We start from the raw sequence: 16757 nt of genomic DNA, 5'->3' as shown, positions 1-16757 counted from the left end.
GGACAAACTAAGAACAGTAACAAGTTGTCATGACTCAGAGACTCCTGGAAGTCTGCAGCGCCTCCAGGAGCAGCGGCCGGGCTGCGCGTCCGTCGGTCCGTGCGTCTCTCGCCTGCCGCTCTGCGGCCGCGGGCCCCTCGGTGCGTCTGGGCGCGCCCGGCCCCGCGCATTCCTGGCCGGGGAGGAGAGAGCGGCGGGCGCCCTGCGCGAGCAGCTGGCCGAGCGCTGGCCCGGCTCGGAGCGCCCAGGGCTGGGGGAGGAGCCTGGCCCGGCCGCCGCCGCTCGCCCAGTCATTGGCCTTTTGTGCTGCAACTTTTCCCGAGCCTTTCGGGGAGGCACGCCGGCCCTGCGCCGTTGTCCCGGGAAACTTTGCGTCCCAGGGCCGCACCGGGCCGTGGTGACCCCACGCGCCGCGCCGCCACCGGGCTCGGAAAACCCAGCGCCCCCGGGCTCTTTGGCAGTTGCGTGTCCGAACGAAGGCGGCTCCGTGCGGGCCATCCCCTATCTCCCCGGGCGGGTAAGTGCCGGGGCCACGGAAGGGCGGCCGGGGTCGGGAGAAGACGGGCGCCCGAAGGACCTTGGCCCCCAGACAAAGGCGTACTGGAAGTGGCCAAAGCTCATTTCGGCTTTCCCCGGCAGGGACTGGCCGAGGGTGGAAAAGTGGCTAACTACACATTCGGTCCCCTGCTGGCAGAGGAGTGTGGCTGCGGGGAAACCGCGGGCCCCAGAGTGTCTGCCCGGGAGCCTGGTTCCCTTGAGTGGAAGCACGGGGGTCAAAGCCCGTGGTTCGCGGCGCGCGCCCGTGGCTGGGATTCCCGCTCGCGCTTGGGGTCCCCGCGCGTGGTTGTGGTTGGCGCCCGTGACCGGGCTCCCCGCCAGGGTTGGGGTCCCGCCCTTGGGCGGCCTCCGCGCCTTCCCACCAGGCTCTTTCCCAGCTTGTGTGGACCCACTGGGTCGCGCGGGGGCATCCCCGGCGGGTCACGACGGCGCGTGGAATAGCCATAAAACTCTGCGCAGATTTCCTCCGAGTTTGGGACTTTTAAATTCTCGAATAGTTACGTCAGCAGGGCCGAGCGCACTTCGGAGATCGGGCGCAGCACGTGACCCGCCCGAGCGTCCCCACTGCGTCCTTGGCTCCCGCCGCAGAGTGCGCCTCTGCCTCGGGGTGTCCTGGAAATCCAGTCTCGGGGCGCTGGGATTTGCTGCCCAGGCTCCGAGCGCCGAATGCACCACGCTGTGGCCAGGTGTCCTCTTCAGTCCTGGTCTTTTCTTAAAATGGCTTCATTATCATCACTGTTAACTGTTGTTGCTATCTTCAGACTCTGTCAAATGCTAGGACAGGAGAATGTGATAGCGGGTTGAAATACAGCTGAAATAGACATTGTGGAGGGGAAATGGAAGTGGGGCCTAAGGAGGGGTGGCGCGGGGCCCTCGTGTCACAGGACGTGGTACATTGAGGATCCTAGGGCAGTTTCCTGTGCTATGCCGGAGGAAGGTGCGGCTCTGTTACCAGGCAGAGAACTCTCCCCATTCTTATTTCTCTGATTTCCTATTGAGGCCACATTTCAAAAGCCGTTTCCATGATATCTGGAAATGACTTTTTCCTGGGACTGTGACGTGAGGCAGTGTTTCGTCTGTGGTTTCCATTCTTTGAGATGCACGTGCAGATGAACAGTTGAATCTTCAGCAGTGTTTTTAAGGTTGACAGTTGATGGAACTTGGCGGAAGGGTTTTGTTGAGAATCGCACAGTGAGTTCCCTCCCGGAGCAGCTGGCTTTCCGTTCTGAGGCCAGGAGGGAGGGCCTCCTGAGAATGGGGCCAGTGAGCCAGGCGGGTGAGTGGATTCCCACGGGGCTCCTTCTCACAGGCTCTGCCTGGGACTCATTCTCTGGGAGGGGAATCGGAGCAGCAAATAGGCCAGCAGCCACCCTCCTTGTGCAAATGCCACAGCAACTAAAAGAGTCACTAGTCTCTCATCAAAAGTTACATCCCTAGCCTCAGAAAGTGTGATCATGGAATATGACCTGCTTGCATTACAGTTATTCATATACTGGTGTTATGGAACTACCTTATGGAAATCTTCAGGTCAAATGCTGCTCCCTCTGTGGAACCTAGATAGAATTAGCCCCTTGTCTCTCTGTTCCAGCCATCCTCTTTTGTCTCTTAAAATGTTCAAGAAACGTGCTTGAACATTTAAAATATTTTAGCAAGAAGGAAAGTTAAAGATCATGGTTTCGTTTTACGGATGCGAAAAGGGAGACTCAGAGAAGCCCAGGGCCTTGGCCAGGGCCACACATCAAGGTAGGACTCCGACCCCAGGCTCCAGACACTTGACCTGGTGTTCTCTGTGCCAAGTCCTGCAGCCTCATCGGTTTTATTAGGCTTTGTATCCTGGTTATTTGTGTTTGATGCTTCTATGGAGACAGACATTGCTTGAGGAAAGATATGTCTGGTTCACAATGCCATGCCACAAGAGTAACAGGGAGCCCGGGAGATAGAGAGTGGTTGAATTGAATAAGACACAGCTCCCACCTTCAAGGAGGTAGGCAGGTGTGTGTGTGTGTGTGTGTGTGAGAGAGAGAGAGAGAGAGATACTTGAGCATGCACATATTGGGCAGGCTTTGTGGTGAGGGATAGTGTCCCAGGAGGGGATGTCTGGAAATGTGGGAGGATATTTTTGGTTGTCCCAGTGACTAGGGAGGGAACTGCTATTAAGAGGATATTTTTGGTTGTCCCAGTGACTGGGGAGGATACTATTGGCGTCTAGTGGGGGAGGGCTAGGGTCACTCTCATATGAGAGTCCTGCACAGCCGAGAATTGCCTCACCCCAATGCCAACAGCATTCTGATAGAGGATGCTGCCAGAGTTTGAGGAATCATGAGAGACAGTCCTAATTGGGAGGATGAAAGAAAGGGTCTCTGGGCTTGCTCAGCTCTGGGCTGTAAGCGTAGAGGAGGCTGGGAGAGAATGAAGGCTTGAATGAGAGTACCTATGTGTGTGTATGTGCATATGTGTACATGTATGTGTGGGTGTATTTCAGGACTTGTTTCCACAGCCAAGAGCAAACCGTTCTTGGATTTACTGTAGTTGGGGTTTAGCAGGCCCTTGCAACTTTTGCGCAGATGATCAGGAGATGGTTTAGGAAACTGGCGATAAAATCAGTGACTAGTGCTGGCTAGAGGAGCACAGAGATGGCTGCAGGGCTGGGTGCCCTCGTGACCAAGGTCTATGAAATCTGTCTTGGTGGCTAGCTGGGTTTTTTTTTTTTTTTTCCTGCCTCTCCCCTATTGAGGTCACAGTCCTTGGTTCATAACCCCAATAATCATTTTCACAGCAACTCCCTGTGGTGATAGAACATTCTGAGGATTATGAAATCATTCAGGAGAAACGGGAGGCATGAGAAGGAAGACCCAGGAAAACCAAAGTTTGCAGAGCAATGTATCTGAAAACAGAGGAGCAAGTGAAATTCTCCAGGGAGCGTAGAGCAGCCCATCCTCTGTAATGGAGGTGTCATTTCAGTTGTGTTGAGTATCAGCTCTGTCCCCCTCCCTCTGTCTGCTATCCACAGTGGTATAGAGTGTCAATCTGTCACTTTGCAAGTGTATTCACGGCTGCTAATTGACAGAAAGCAAAGTCCCCAATACTTTATTTTCCTTAGGTTGGGGAAGGGCAGTATAGAGAAAGCCCAGAATTTACAGACAAAGGTCCTATATTAGAGTTCCTGCCATACTTCTTACCAGCTGTGTGACCTTAAGCGAGTCGTGATGTTGTGAACTATCTGAGTCACCTTCCTTCTTGTAGACGGTGGGGCCAGTTATCCCTGCCCACCTGGCTCTCAAAGCTGGAGAGGACGGTGATGTCATGCACATGAAAATACTTGATAAACAAGCTGTAAAGAGCTGTGCAATGGAAAGTCAGTGGTGTTCATATTTTTCATCTGGTTATGATTAAAAGTACTGATACAGGGGAGCTTGATTTCCTAACACCTGCTGTAGCCTGTGTGCATTAGTGTAGGTTTTAAATGCAAACCAGGAGACATACTATGAAATGCAGTTCTTCCTTATTTAGAAGCTATGTATTGACTCTGCCATTCACGAGCTGGTTATCTGGGCTTCATTTTTGTTCATCTCCATTGCTTTGCCACACTCCCTTTTTTTTTTTTTTTGAGACAGTCTTGCTGCATGAGTGAGTGCGTGCAAAGCCCTTCACACAACACCTGGCAAACAGAAGTGCTCACAATGTGAGTGGCCCTTATGACTGCTGTTATCATTAATACTTTCATTACAATGATTTAAATTTGTTGCAGTATTTCATATATATTCAAATTTTGCCACTAGCAACAAAATCAGCATGCTTGCGACGTTAGATGAAGTCCCTCAAATCTCAGGGCCACAGTTTTTCCTCTGCTCCTGGGAGAGGTCAACCTCTCTGGTCTTAGAAATCTTTTTTTTTTTTTTTCTTTGAGACAGAGTCTGGCTCTGTCACCAGGCTGGAGTGCAGTGGCGTGATCTTGGCTCACTGCAGCCTCCACCTCCCGGGTTCAAGTGATTCTCCTGCCTCAGCCCCACGAGCAGCTGGGACTACAGGTGTGCACCACCATGCCTGGCTAATTTTTTGTATTTTTAGTGGAGACCAGGATTTGCTATGTTTCCCAGGTTGGTCTCGAACCCCTGGTTTCAAGTAATCCGCCCATCTCGACCTCCCAAAATGCTGGGATTACAGGTGTGAGCCACCGCACCCAGCTGCCACCTTCCCTTTTAATTGTTCATTTATATTTGCCTAGAAAATAAGTCCAAACACATGAATATGGAGCTCTTGTTAGGTCTGCTCACAGACAGTAACTCTGGGGAGAAAGAAATGGAAAGAGAAAGCAGCTGCCCCATTGGCTCATCTCAGGTTATTTACAGTCCCACTAATTCTTCTCATTCTGTGGTTGTGTCCAGCTCGGTCCTCTGAGGTCCAGGAGCTGTTCTGGTGTCTGCATCATTTAGAATGGAAGGCTCCTGGCTAGCATTCTTGCACTGAAGCTCCTTGAGGGCATGGGGGTTGATTTCATATCATGACTGTTCCCCCAGTGGGGCACATTCTAAATTGAGAAGAGACAGTAAGCAGCTAGGTCATATGGCCATTAACAGGGTCTTTTTTCTTCTTCCTTTTATACCCAGGACACCCCTCCCTCCATCCCTTGGGCTTGCTGTGGCTCCTACTTTCTGGCTCCCTGCTTCACACAGAACAGGAAAAGATTGAACATTACCTTGCTTTTTCTCTTTCTTTTCTTTCTATCCTTTTTTTTTTTTTTTTTTTTTTTTTTTTTTTAAGACGGAGTCTTAATCTGTTGTCCAGGCTCTTACTCTGTTGTCCAGGCTGGAGTGCAGTTGTGTCATCTCAGCTCACTGCAACCCCCACTTCCCCAGGTTCAAACTGTTCTCTTGTCTCAGCCTCCTAAGTAGCTGGGATTACAGCCATGTGCCACCACGCCCGGCTAATTTTTGTATTTTTAGTAGAGTCGGGTTTTCACCATGTTGGCTGGGCTGGTCTTGAACTCCTGATCTCAGGCAATCTGCCCACCTCGGCCTCCCAAAGTCCTGGGATTACAGATGTGAGCCACCGCGCTCAGCCTGGATGTTACCTTTCATACCTTGGCTGAAACCGGTTCATCCCAGCAACTTAGCTGGCCTAGGGCTCTGTATTCTACAACTCCCACGTTGTCTTGTGGTCAGCCGTGTGCCAGGGTCTCTCCCTGATGGCTGAAAACCCCTGCGTCATTGCTCTCTGCATCCTCAATACCTTGTATTGTGTTTGGCAGAACAGATTTTCGGCAGTTTCTTGTTGAGTCAGCTAATGAATCGTCTCCTCTCTTGAACTATAAGCTGTAAGGCTTTGCTTCTTGTTTACGCCCTAGACCTGGTTGCGTTGCAGGGAGAGGAAATGGAGGTAATTTTGCTGTTTGTATGGTTTTGGAATCAGGGAAAATCTGTGACTCTGCTAAGATCCTGAGGACTGAATGACATTTTTCTAAACACCAACTAAGATTTTGCCTCATCTATGTAAAAATACTGGCGGCATTTGTTGAGACTTCAGTTTGTTGTTTGTGAGCTAAGTGGCCTGTTCTCAGCCTGAAAAAGTTAGAGAGGAAGCTGATTGTGGCCTGAATTAAGTGTTAGCTAGACAGATCTGGAGGCAGAGGCTATTAATACCATTCTGTTAGTGCTATTTTCCATGAACCCATGCTGTGTATTGAGGACCTGTAGTGAGATGATGCTATGCTTTACATGTTTTTTAAATTGTGATTAAACAAACCACGTAACATGTACCATCGTAACCATTTTTAAGTGTAGAGTTCGGTGGTGTTAAGTATTTTCATATTATCGTGAAACAGATCTCCAGGACCTATTCATCTTGCCACTCCGAACATCTGTACCCATTAAACAACAATTTTGCTTCTTCCCCTCTCTCCCCAGACCCTGGTAACATCATTATACTTTCTGTTTCTACATATACTTTTTGCTCTTATGTCTTTTAACAGTCTTTCAAGTAATGCGTGTATCTCCATTTTACAGGTTCAGAAACTGAAGTTCAAAGAGTTTAATGAACTTGCCTAGGGCTTATAAATGGCGAGTAAGTGGCAGAGCCGGATTCAGGCTCAGATCTATGTCCAGAGTCTGTACTCTTTGTACTGTACTCGCTGCCCCTGCCCACCTACCCTCCTGGACCCCTCCATGTGATTTCTGTGCCCATTGTTCTGGTGAGTCAGTGCACCTGTGGTTTGGTGCACTAGGTTTGGGTATCCTCAGCCGAGATCTTGATCCCAGAGGGGCTGGCCCATTCAGCTGGCTTTGTGTTGCTTTGATCAGGAGGACAGCTACACTTCCACTCACCTGACTGTATAGCTTCTCCCAGCAGCTGGCTGGGTTTATTTGTTATCTTTTGAGAGGAACATCAGGCTGAGCATGGTGGCTCACTCCTGTAATCCCAGCACTTTAGGAGGCCAAGGCGGGTGGATCACCGAAGGTCAGGAGTTCAAGACCAGCCTGGCCAACATGGTGAAACCCTGTCTCTACTGAAAATATAAATATTAGCTGGTGTGGTGGTATGCACCTGTCATCCCAGCTACTTGGGAGTCTGAGGCAGGAAAATTGCTTAAACCCGTGAGGCAGAGGTTGCAGTGAGCTAAGATCACGCTGCTCTACTCTGGCCTGGAGAACAGAGCGAGACTCCTTCTCAAAAGAAAAAAAAAAGAAAAAGAAAGAACATTGGCTGCCATCTCCCTGCCTTGTCCTCCCAGAGTAATTTCCTCTCCTTTGAGCTTGCCATAAAATTCAGTCCTTGGGCTCATTAATCCCGAAGGATGTGGGAACAACAGTAGTCTAATTTTAAGGGGTGATTAAATTGCGTATGAGGAGAAGGTTCCCTTTCCATCCTGCAACCCGTCCTTCCCCGCAGTAAGGTCTCCTGGGGAGCTGGAGCTGTGAGTCAGCAGGTCACCCCCTGCCTCCCGTCCTTAACTCCTAACCAGGAGCTGCTCTGCTTCCCCGCCTGGCCTTGGGGTTGGGCCAACATGGGCACTGATCACGACTTCCTCTAAGCCAACCTTTCTCAGCCAGGAGACCCTGGGTTTCAGATCAAAAGATTGTTTGGGCTGGAAGGGACCCTAGAGATGAATAGTCGAAACCCTCATTGGGTGGAAGAGGCACCCACAGCCCTGGGAGGGGAAGGATCTTATGCCCCCACCCCCTGGTGGTTAGAGCCACTGCCGGTGCCCTGGCTGGCTGCACACACCCTCTTTCTAGGGAGGCAGCACTCACTTGGCTCTCAGCATGCCACTCCCTCTTCATAGCACATCATGAGTCAACGCTACTCTGAGGCTATAGGATCCTTCGCTGAGAGAACTGGAGTCAGAGTGGCTGGGATGGAGCTCAGCCCTGCGTGGCCTTGGGGAGAGGGACTTCCTGCTGTCACATTGCTCACAGTGACGAAGGGCCTGCACAGAGCCTGGCGCATGCTGGGTGCTCATAAACATTGGTGTCCTTCACTTGCTGCCACCTGTATTCATTCTTTTTTTTTTTTTTTTTTTGAGACGGACTCCTACCCTGTTGTCCAGGCTGGAGTGCAGCAGCGTGATCTCGTGATCTCGGTTCAGCTCACTGCAACCTCTGCCTTCCAGGTTCAAGTGATTCTCCTGCTTCAGCCTCCCGAGTAGCCAGGATTATAGATGCGTGTCACCATGCCCAGCTAATTTTTGCATTTTTTGGTACAAACGGGGTTTCACCTTGTTGGCCAGGCCAAAATCCTGACCTCAGGTGATTCGCCTGCCTTGGGCTCCCAAAGTGCTGGGATTACAGGCGTGAGCCACCGCACCCGGCCCTTTATTCTTTCTTAATCCGCACCCCAGTTGATAATCAAGTAGAGCCTGGGGTGCCTGAAGGAGCAGCCTGTGCGCCTGAGACACACACCTGGGTGTGCAGGTGAGGCGGGAGGGAGGGTCCTGTGTACTTTGAAACAGTACATTCTGTATTTTATGTTCGGGAAATAGCACATCCCGTAATGTTTGTCTTAATGACGCCATCATTTGTGGAGCACTTTGAGTGTGCTGGGCACCTTGCTACAGAAACGTTCACATGATTGGTCACAAGGAATCTTCTCTGTTCCCTTTCCAGGAAGGACTGTCATTGCCATCTTTGACAGATGAGGATACTGAGGCTCTGAGAGGACCTTTTACAAGGTTGTACAGCTGTTTATTGCTGGAGTGGGGTCAGGCTTGAGCAGTCTGGCCCTGGGCTCTGGCCTCCTGTCACCTGCCCTATCCTACCTCTCAAGGGATAGGAGGAGTGGCATTTTATTTCTTCATCTGTGAAGGCTCCCAGGCATCACAGGAGTATCTAAAAAACTGTTTGGGACTTAAAAAAATTTGACTTCAAAATGTGACAAGCACAGCTCATAATCGTAATGGGCAAATGTGCACTTTCATGTGGCTGCAAAGCATCACGTTGTATCAGCCTCATTGGCTCCTGGGCCTGGGCCTGGGCCTCTTCTTTGGTTCATTCATTCCAGTAAATGCATTGCCGACTGTGGGCTGAGAATTCAGCAGGGAAGGTAGAGGTCCTTGCCCTGTTGTTGGGGGCCATGATTGCACTGCTGGCTCTGCCACCTCTCCCTCCCCTGCCAGAGGCCTCTGCCACCTCCCGTGCCTCCCCTGGGGCTGTGCCGCTGAACTCTGGACAGGGAGCTATGGCGTGCCCACTAGAGGAAAGACCTGGGGTGGTGAGGAGGGGGTGGCAGTTAGGATTTCCAGACGAGGACAGGGCCATGGTTCTTGCCATGGATCTCTTTGCCATGTCGTTTAATTCCTTGAGTCTCTATCTCCTCTCCTTTTCTATAAAATAACTTCTCTGCCTTCTTCATAGCGGTGATGAGGAATCATAAAAGCGGCATTTGGCAAAGCTCTAAGATACTGTACACATATAAGTTACTAAGTACTTTTTTAAAGTATTTCTTTCTTTCTTTCTTTTTTTTTTTTTTTTTTTGATAGCTGAAGGCTCCATCTTTAAATTGCTGGGCTTTCTCATTCAAGAGTGGAAAATCTCTGTCCTCCCTGCATGGGCTCCAGGGTCCGTTTGATAAGCTGCTTTCTCCAGGGTCCTGTGGGAGCCATCTTCTTGTTCGTTACCTTGCGTCAGGCCCAGAGCATGCTATGGGATTTTCTGGCTCCTGTGCTCTTGGATGTGGGTCCCAGTCCTGACTCTGTTCTTCGCCCTCTTACGGGGAGGCGCTGCCTGAGTGAGTGCGTGCAAAGCCCTTCGCACAACACCTGGCAAACAGAAGTGCTTACAATGTGAGCTGCCCTTATGACTGCTGTTATCATTAGTTCTTTTATTGTAATTATTTAAATGTGTTATAATATTTCACATATATTCAAATTTTATCACCAAAAATAAAATCGGCATGCTTGCAACATAGGTGAAGTCCCTCAGGTCTCAGGGCCGCAGTTTCTCCTGTGCTCCTGAGAGAGGTTGCCCTCTCTGGTTTTAGAAATCTTTTTTTTGAGAGAGATTCCTCACCCAGGCTGGAGTGCAGTGGCACAGTCTCGGCTCACTGCAACCCTTACCTCCTGGGTGCAAGTGATTCTCATGCCTCAGCCTCCAGAGTGGCTGGGACCACAGGTGCACACCAACATAGCCGGCTGATTTTTTTGTATTTTTTAGTAGAGACAGGGTTTTGCGACGTTGGCCAGGCTGGTCTCAAACTCCTGAGCTCAAGTGATTCACCCGCCTCGGCCTCCCAAAGTGCTGGTATTACAGCTGTGAGCCACCGCGCCTGGCCTGGTCTTAGAAATCTTATTACTCACCTGGCCCCGCCCCCGTGCCTGGCCTGCAGGGATGCCAGGCCACACTTTTCCACCCATTTGCCAGATCCAGAAGAGATGAGTTGTTTTTCATCATAACTAAAAAGCACAGCGTGCTTGTGCCAAGGAACCTGTGGAACCCACCTTTCAAAGTGCAGCTGGGGCCTGTGGGCCCCTCACCCAGAGGAATGCCAAGGTGGCTCTGGAAAGGAGCCCTGTGTGTTCCACATGTCGTGGTGCCGGTGCTGTGGCTTCTAACTGTGGCCAGTTGGGTCATGCCCAGCCTAAAACTGGCTATGAAAATGCAGATCTCGGAAGATTCCATTTTGCTGACTTATGACAGGCTTTGCTTCTCTTTTCAAAACCGGAGTCAACAGATGTGAGCAGCCCGGGGCTCAGCCTTCACTCTGTTGGTGAGAACTATGCCAGTGTTCTGAAGTGGGGTGCACAGTTTCCGGGGAGCCTGTTCTTGAGTTGGGTTGCAGTAGAGTCATTTTTTTTTTTTTTTTGAGATGGAGTTTCAATCTTCTTGCCCAGGCTGGAGTGCAGTGGCACGATCTCGGCTCGCTGCAACTTCTGCCTTCCGGGGTTAAGCAATTCTCCTGCCTCAGCCTCCAGAGTAGCTGGGATTACAGGCACGCACCACCGTGCCCAGCTAATTTTTGTATTGTTAGTAGAGACGGGGTTTCTCTACTATGTTGACCAGGCTGGTCTCGAACTCCTGACCTCGTGATCTGCCTGCCTCAGCCTCCCAATTGTAGGCATGAGCCACTGCGCCTGGGCTCTTTAATCTTTATTAAAGATAAATCAGTAATAATACCAGAGGTCTAAGGTTTTATGTGCAAGGCATACAGTTAATAACATAGTCTTCCAGCCATTAGATGTTCAAAACCCAAATCATCTTTGATTGTTCTTCATGTCCCTTCCCTCCACACCTAGTGTCAGGTAGATGTCATGAAGCCTCTGGAACGACTAACTCCACCTCGTCTGCAGTGGTCCCAATGTGTCCTGCATCACCTGGCACCTGAACCGTTCCAAAGCTCTTGCTTCGGCTTCATTGCCTGCATTTCTTGCCCCCTCCAATTAATCTCCACTGTGGCACAGTCATTATCTTCTGAATATTCTGCCACTGGCCTGTGTTTGAATCTCTCATGTTCTCCATTGCCCCAGGACAACAGGCTCGTAGCCTGAGCGTCTGAGGTTCCGGGGCCCCTGTCACACTGGCCCCAGCCCCAGCTGTCCAGCTAAATGTCCCCCCAGCTGCCCGATGCTGCTAAAGTGGGTGGCACATCACACTGTGTCCTCCAGACCCAAACGGAGCTCCATGCATGCTGGAGAGTGGCTGTTTGCCTGCACGCCTTTGCCCAAGAAGTTCTTTTCTTTTTTTTTTTTTGAGACGGAGTCTCGCTCTGTCACCCAGGCTGGAGTGCAGTGGCCGGATCTCAGCTCACTACAAGCTCCGCCTCCCTTGTTTACGCCATTCTCCTGCCTCAGCCTCCCGAGTAGCTGGGACTACAGGTGCCCGCCACCTCGCCCGGCTAGTTTTTTTTTTGTATTTTTTTGTATTTTTTTAGTAGAGACGGGGTTTCACCGTGTTAGTCAGGATGGTCTCAATCTCCTGACCTTGTGATCCGCCCGTCTCGGCCTCCCAAAGTGCTGGGATTACAGGCTTGAGCTACCACACCCGGCCAGAAGTTCTTATTTGTTTCTCTTGAGTACAATTCCTGATTTACAGAAAAGTTATAAGAATACTACAAAAAACCTTCCATGTTCCCTTTCCCAGATTCCCCAGTCATTGACATTTTACCACGTGTGCTGTGTCATTCATCCTCTCTCTATATATCCATCATTGCTACTTTTTCTGAATCATTTGAGAGCAAGTTTCAGACATGAAGTTGCCACCCTCCAGGAAAACAAAAACCAAAACAACCTCCGCCCTCCCCACTTCCCCCAATGTGCCTTTCTTGCAAACACTCCTGCACGATGCCAGCGCAGCCCTGCAGCTGGGAAGTCGCCATCCAGTCCTCAGAACCTGCTCAGATTCCCCAGCATATACCTTTTTCCATCTGATCCAGAATCCAGTCAAAAAGCATGTGCTGTGTTCTATGTCATGCCTCCAGACTCTCCTTCCGTCTGGAATAATTCCTCAGTCTCTCCCTGTCTTGTGACTTTTTTTTTTTAAGACAGGGTCGCACTTCTGTTGCTCAGGTTGGAGTGCAGTGGCTCAGTCACAGCTCACTGCAGCCATGAACTCCTGGGCTCAGGTGAGCCTCCCACGTAGGTGAGCCTACAGGTGTGCGCCACCGTGCCCAGATAATTTTTTGTATGTTGTTTTTTAGTAGAGATGGGGATTTGCTATGTTGCCCAGGCTGGTCTTGAACTCTTGGACCCAAGGGATCCTCCTGCTTCAGCCTCCCAAATGCTGGGATTACAGGCATGAGCCACCACGCCTGTCCCATGACCTTTATAAGTACAGCTCCTTCACGCTGGAAGAAGTCCCTCAATCTGTGTCACCTAGTTTCTTCGTGGCTAGGCCCTGGCTGTCTGCTGTGGGCAGGGATTTCACAGAAGTGATGCCCTACCATGCCGGGGCACAGGGCATGGACTCTTTCACCACAGAGGATGGCCAAGTTGGTGCCTACCAGGTTTATTGGCTGTAAAGTCATCATTTTCCCCTTTGTAATCAGTCAGCATTTGGTGGGAAGATACTCAAAGGCTACACAATATCCTTTACTTTTTTTTTTTTTTTTTTGAGAGGGAGTCTGGCTCTGTTGCCCAGACTGGAGTGCAATGGTGCAATCTCAGCTCACTGCAGCTTCTGCCTCCCAGGTTCAAGTGATTCTCCTGCTTCAGCCTCCTGAGTAGCTGGGACTCCAGGTGTGTGCCACCATGCCAGGCTAATTTTTTGTATTTTTAGTAGAGATGGGGTTTCACCATGTTGGCCAGGATGATCTTGATCTCCTGACCTCGTGATCCACTTGCCTCGGCCTCCCAAAGTGCTGGGATTACAGGCGTGAGCCACCACGCCCAGCCTAGCCTTTCTTTCTTTACACTCTCCTGCCTGCCTTGGCTTCCTTTGATGGCTCTTCCTTGAATTGAGTGCCACCATTAAGGTTTCTTCCATGGCAGTTTTCTGTTTGTGTTACCCCTCCTACATGGACTAACTAGCTGGCATTGTATTGTAAGGGGGGGCTTTCCCTTCTTCCCTATTTGTTCATGTCTTTATTTAGATCTAAATGGACTCATAGATTATTACTTTTATTCCATGGTTTATAATCCAGAACTGTGTGTGTGTGTTTGATGTTCAAATAGTCCCAGATTTGGCAGTGGCAGCCCCTTTTAGGTGGTTCTCACATCCTTTGACATGACTGCCCCAAGGAGAAAGCTGGGACGTAGGTACGTGAATGTGCACATGCCTGTGTGCACACAGCCCTCCACAGCTAGTTCTGGATTTGTCTGATCCCTCTGATTGAAGCCCTGCCCTGAGGGATCTTTGGAGTCCAACCACCTTCTGTATATGCAAGCACTTCTCTGATTGTGAGAACCTGGCTCCTATTATCCTTGATACTGGATACTATTCTTTGTAATAAATAACAAGGAAGGGAACAGAAGCCTTTCTGACAGAACCAACCTGGAGAGAGGAAGGGAGAAGCTTTTTTTTTTTTCCCATCTGGAAAGCCCTTTGCACACATCAGCCTATTGAAGCACTTTGCTTGATTCAGCTGTTCTCCTCTCAGGACCTTCCTGTATCATCCCAGCCTGTAGAATCCTGGGTTTCTGTGGCAGTTTGTTCTTCTGTTATCACCTGCTATGCTCTGAATGTTTGTATCCCTCTCAGCCCCAAAATTCCTGTGTTGAAATCCTAACCCCCAAGGTGATGGCATGAGGAGGTGGGGCCTTCGGGAGGTGATTAGGCCATAAGGGCGGAGCCTTTGTGAATGGGATTAGTGCCCTTATAAAAGAGGTCCCACAGCGCTGCCTTGCCTCTTCTGCCACGTGAAGATGCAGGGAGAAGGAGCTGTCTGCGAACCAGGAAGGGGTCCTCATGAGACACTGAACCTGCTGGTGCCTTGATCTTGGACTTCCCAGTCTCCAGAACTGTGAGCAATACATCTCTGTTGTTCATAAGCCACCCCATCTATGAGGTTCTGTTGTAGCAGCCTGAGCCAATGAAGACACCAGCCTTCACAGTTCTCCTTGCTTTGGCCTTTCAGCTCCTCAGGCTCAATGAGCCCATCACCCCTGGAGTGTGCGATCCCCATGGAATCCACCCCAGTGCCTGCCTTGGTGCTCTTCCTGTGGCATGGATCCTATGTACAGAACTGAAGATGTGGGCTTTTAAGGCCAGAACCTGAGCGTCTTCCTTTTTGGGCAGAGTCCATTCCACCAGTCTCCGAAAGGGGTGACTCATGGCCCTTTGCAGAAGCACTTGTTAGTAGTACAGGCTTCCCTCCCTGACATTCCAGTGGCAGATCAACCCTTTGCTGGCCAGACTAAATTTATAGTGGGCTGGCCCCGGCAGCTGGTGGCAGCAGCTGGTGGTTGAAATCTGACAGATTTTTTTTTTCCTCTGAAAAATATTTCAGTCACTCTAGTCCCAGAGCCACCACCAGCAGAACTTAGAAGCTGTTTATAGCCTCTTACAGTTGTTCTGAGAAGAGCTGTTTTAGAAGAATCCCCCCATTTCCCCAGAAATCCCCTCCCATCCTTAGCCACCTGGAAAATATTCAGATCATTACGAAGTCAGAAAGGGTCTGGAAGTGACAGCACAATGTCAATTTGACAATTTATTTCTTTGTAGCAGTTTCATATGGTTGAGCCTACTGTATATGCGTCTGTACACATACGTGTTTATTTTTAACTTATAATGATTTGGTATGGAAGGTTTGTAGATCTTTTTTCAGAGCCTGTTGACTCTTGATTTATGCACTGTTCTAACAACTTCCGCCATGTTTCTTAGCCTGTAGTCTGTTAGAAGGAGAGAACTGCAAGGCAGAAGGTGGCAGGGGGAGGCAGGTGAGTGGGTAGCAAGAAGTGATAACTGACAGCCTGGAGTGCGAAGGACAAGGCTGAGTCAGAGTTCTTGGTGATCAAGTAGTCCGACGTCTTCACTTTTCCAGACAGAGAGGCTAAAGCTCAGAGAAGTCCCCTGGCTTAGATCCCATGGTGGGGCTGGGCTGGAATCCAGTCCCCTCAACCTCACATACGGTGGTTGCATTTGGTGCCACAGCACCAATGTCACTCACTTGTGTCATAGTTGCCGAGGACGACTGAGTGTCATTGAGAAAGTATTTAATTATGTTCAAGATCCTCTGTCTCAAAAAAGTCAGGGAAGTGTTTATGATTTGAAAAATAATTCCATTCCAAAGAGTTTAGATGAAAATGCCATCATGTAGAATATGTGGGCAGATATGTTTTAGTCCAGATCTTCTTTGCTGGGACCTCATTTTCCCCCAGTGGTGCCTAATGGACGAAGCCTGGCCACATTCCTGCTCTGGAATGAGGCGGACAAGCCTAGGTCCTGCCAGTGGAAAATATGAGTACAGAAGTGAGGAAAAGACGGTGGCTTTCCGATTGTCTCCACCTCTGAAAGCTTTCACTGAGCTATAGGTGGAAGTTGTTCCCTGGCACTTAAAATAACTTCTTACATATGGTTTCTAATTTATTTTACTTATAAAAGTTGTATATGTTCAGCATAGAACTAGAAAGTGGAGATAAATTTCATTAAGAAGAAAAAACACAAATGATTTTTCACCACCGAAAGAGAATTACCCTTAACACCTTGGCAATACTTGTCCAAATTGCTTCATTGTTCAGGTTATTACGCTCACGCTGTCTCTTTCTGTCTCTGTCATGTGCTCGTGTGTGTATGTCTATACATGGACTCTATAGACACACATACCCATGTATATCGATATATACATAAAATGTGGATCATGCTGCTAAGTTTTTTCAACTGATGTTTAATTAATCATGGACATGTGTACATCTAGATACATGAAAATCTATCTTATTTTTATTATCTTTATTATTATTATTATTATTTGAGATGGAGTTTTGCTCTTGTCACCCAGGCTGGAGTGCAGTGGCACAATCTCCACTCACTGCAACCTCCAACTCCCGGGGTCAAGCGAGTCTCCTGCCTCAGGTGCCCGCTACCACACTTGGCTAATTTTTTGTATTTTTAGTAGATACAGGGTTTCACCATGTTGGCCAGGCTGGTCTCAAACTCTTGACCTCAGGTGATCCACCTGCCTCGGCCTCACAAGGTGCTGGGGTTACAGGCGTGATCTACCGTGCCTGGCCTACTTTATTTTTTAAACAGCTGCAAACAAGCCCATCCTATGTCTGTGCCTTAATTTGATGAACTGCCCTCTACTGTTGGGCATTTTGGTTGTTTCCAGATTTTTTGCTA

General features: G+C 49.5%; 1 protein-coding gene across 2 annotated transcripts in view; it reads left to right on the top strand.

The window, feature by feature from the left end:
• TACC2 (transforming acidic coiled-coil containing protein 2) overlaps positions 1–16757 on the top strand; it is a 234980-nt gene that overhangs the window by 95036 nt on the left and 123187 nt on the right. Inside the window, exon 1 of one of the 2 annotated variants that reach the window (XM_023224385.2) lies at positions 169–517. The exons of the other annotated variant lie outside the window; for it this stretch is intronic. The gene's annotated coding sequence lies outside the window, so the exon portion shown is untranslated. Of the gene's footprint in view, positions 1–168; positions 518–16757 lie in introns of those variants that run through there. 2 annotated transcript variants of the gene reach the window in all.

This window comes from Piliocolobus tephrosceles, chromosome 9, assembly GCF_002776525.5.
Source record: "Piliocolobus tephrosceles isolate RC106 chromosome 9, ASM277652v3, whole genome shotgun sequence".
NCBI classification, from domain to species: Eukaryota; Metazoa; Chordata; class Mammalia; order Primates; family Cercopithecidae; genus Piliocolobus; species Piliocolobus tephrosceles.
Note: the sequence above shows the minus strand (reverse complement) of the source record. Positions and strands in the feature narration are given on the sequence as shown.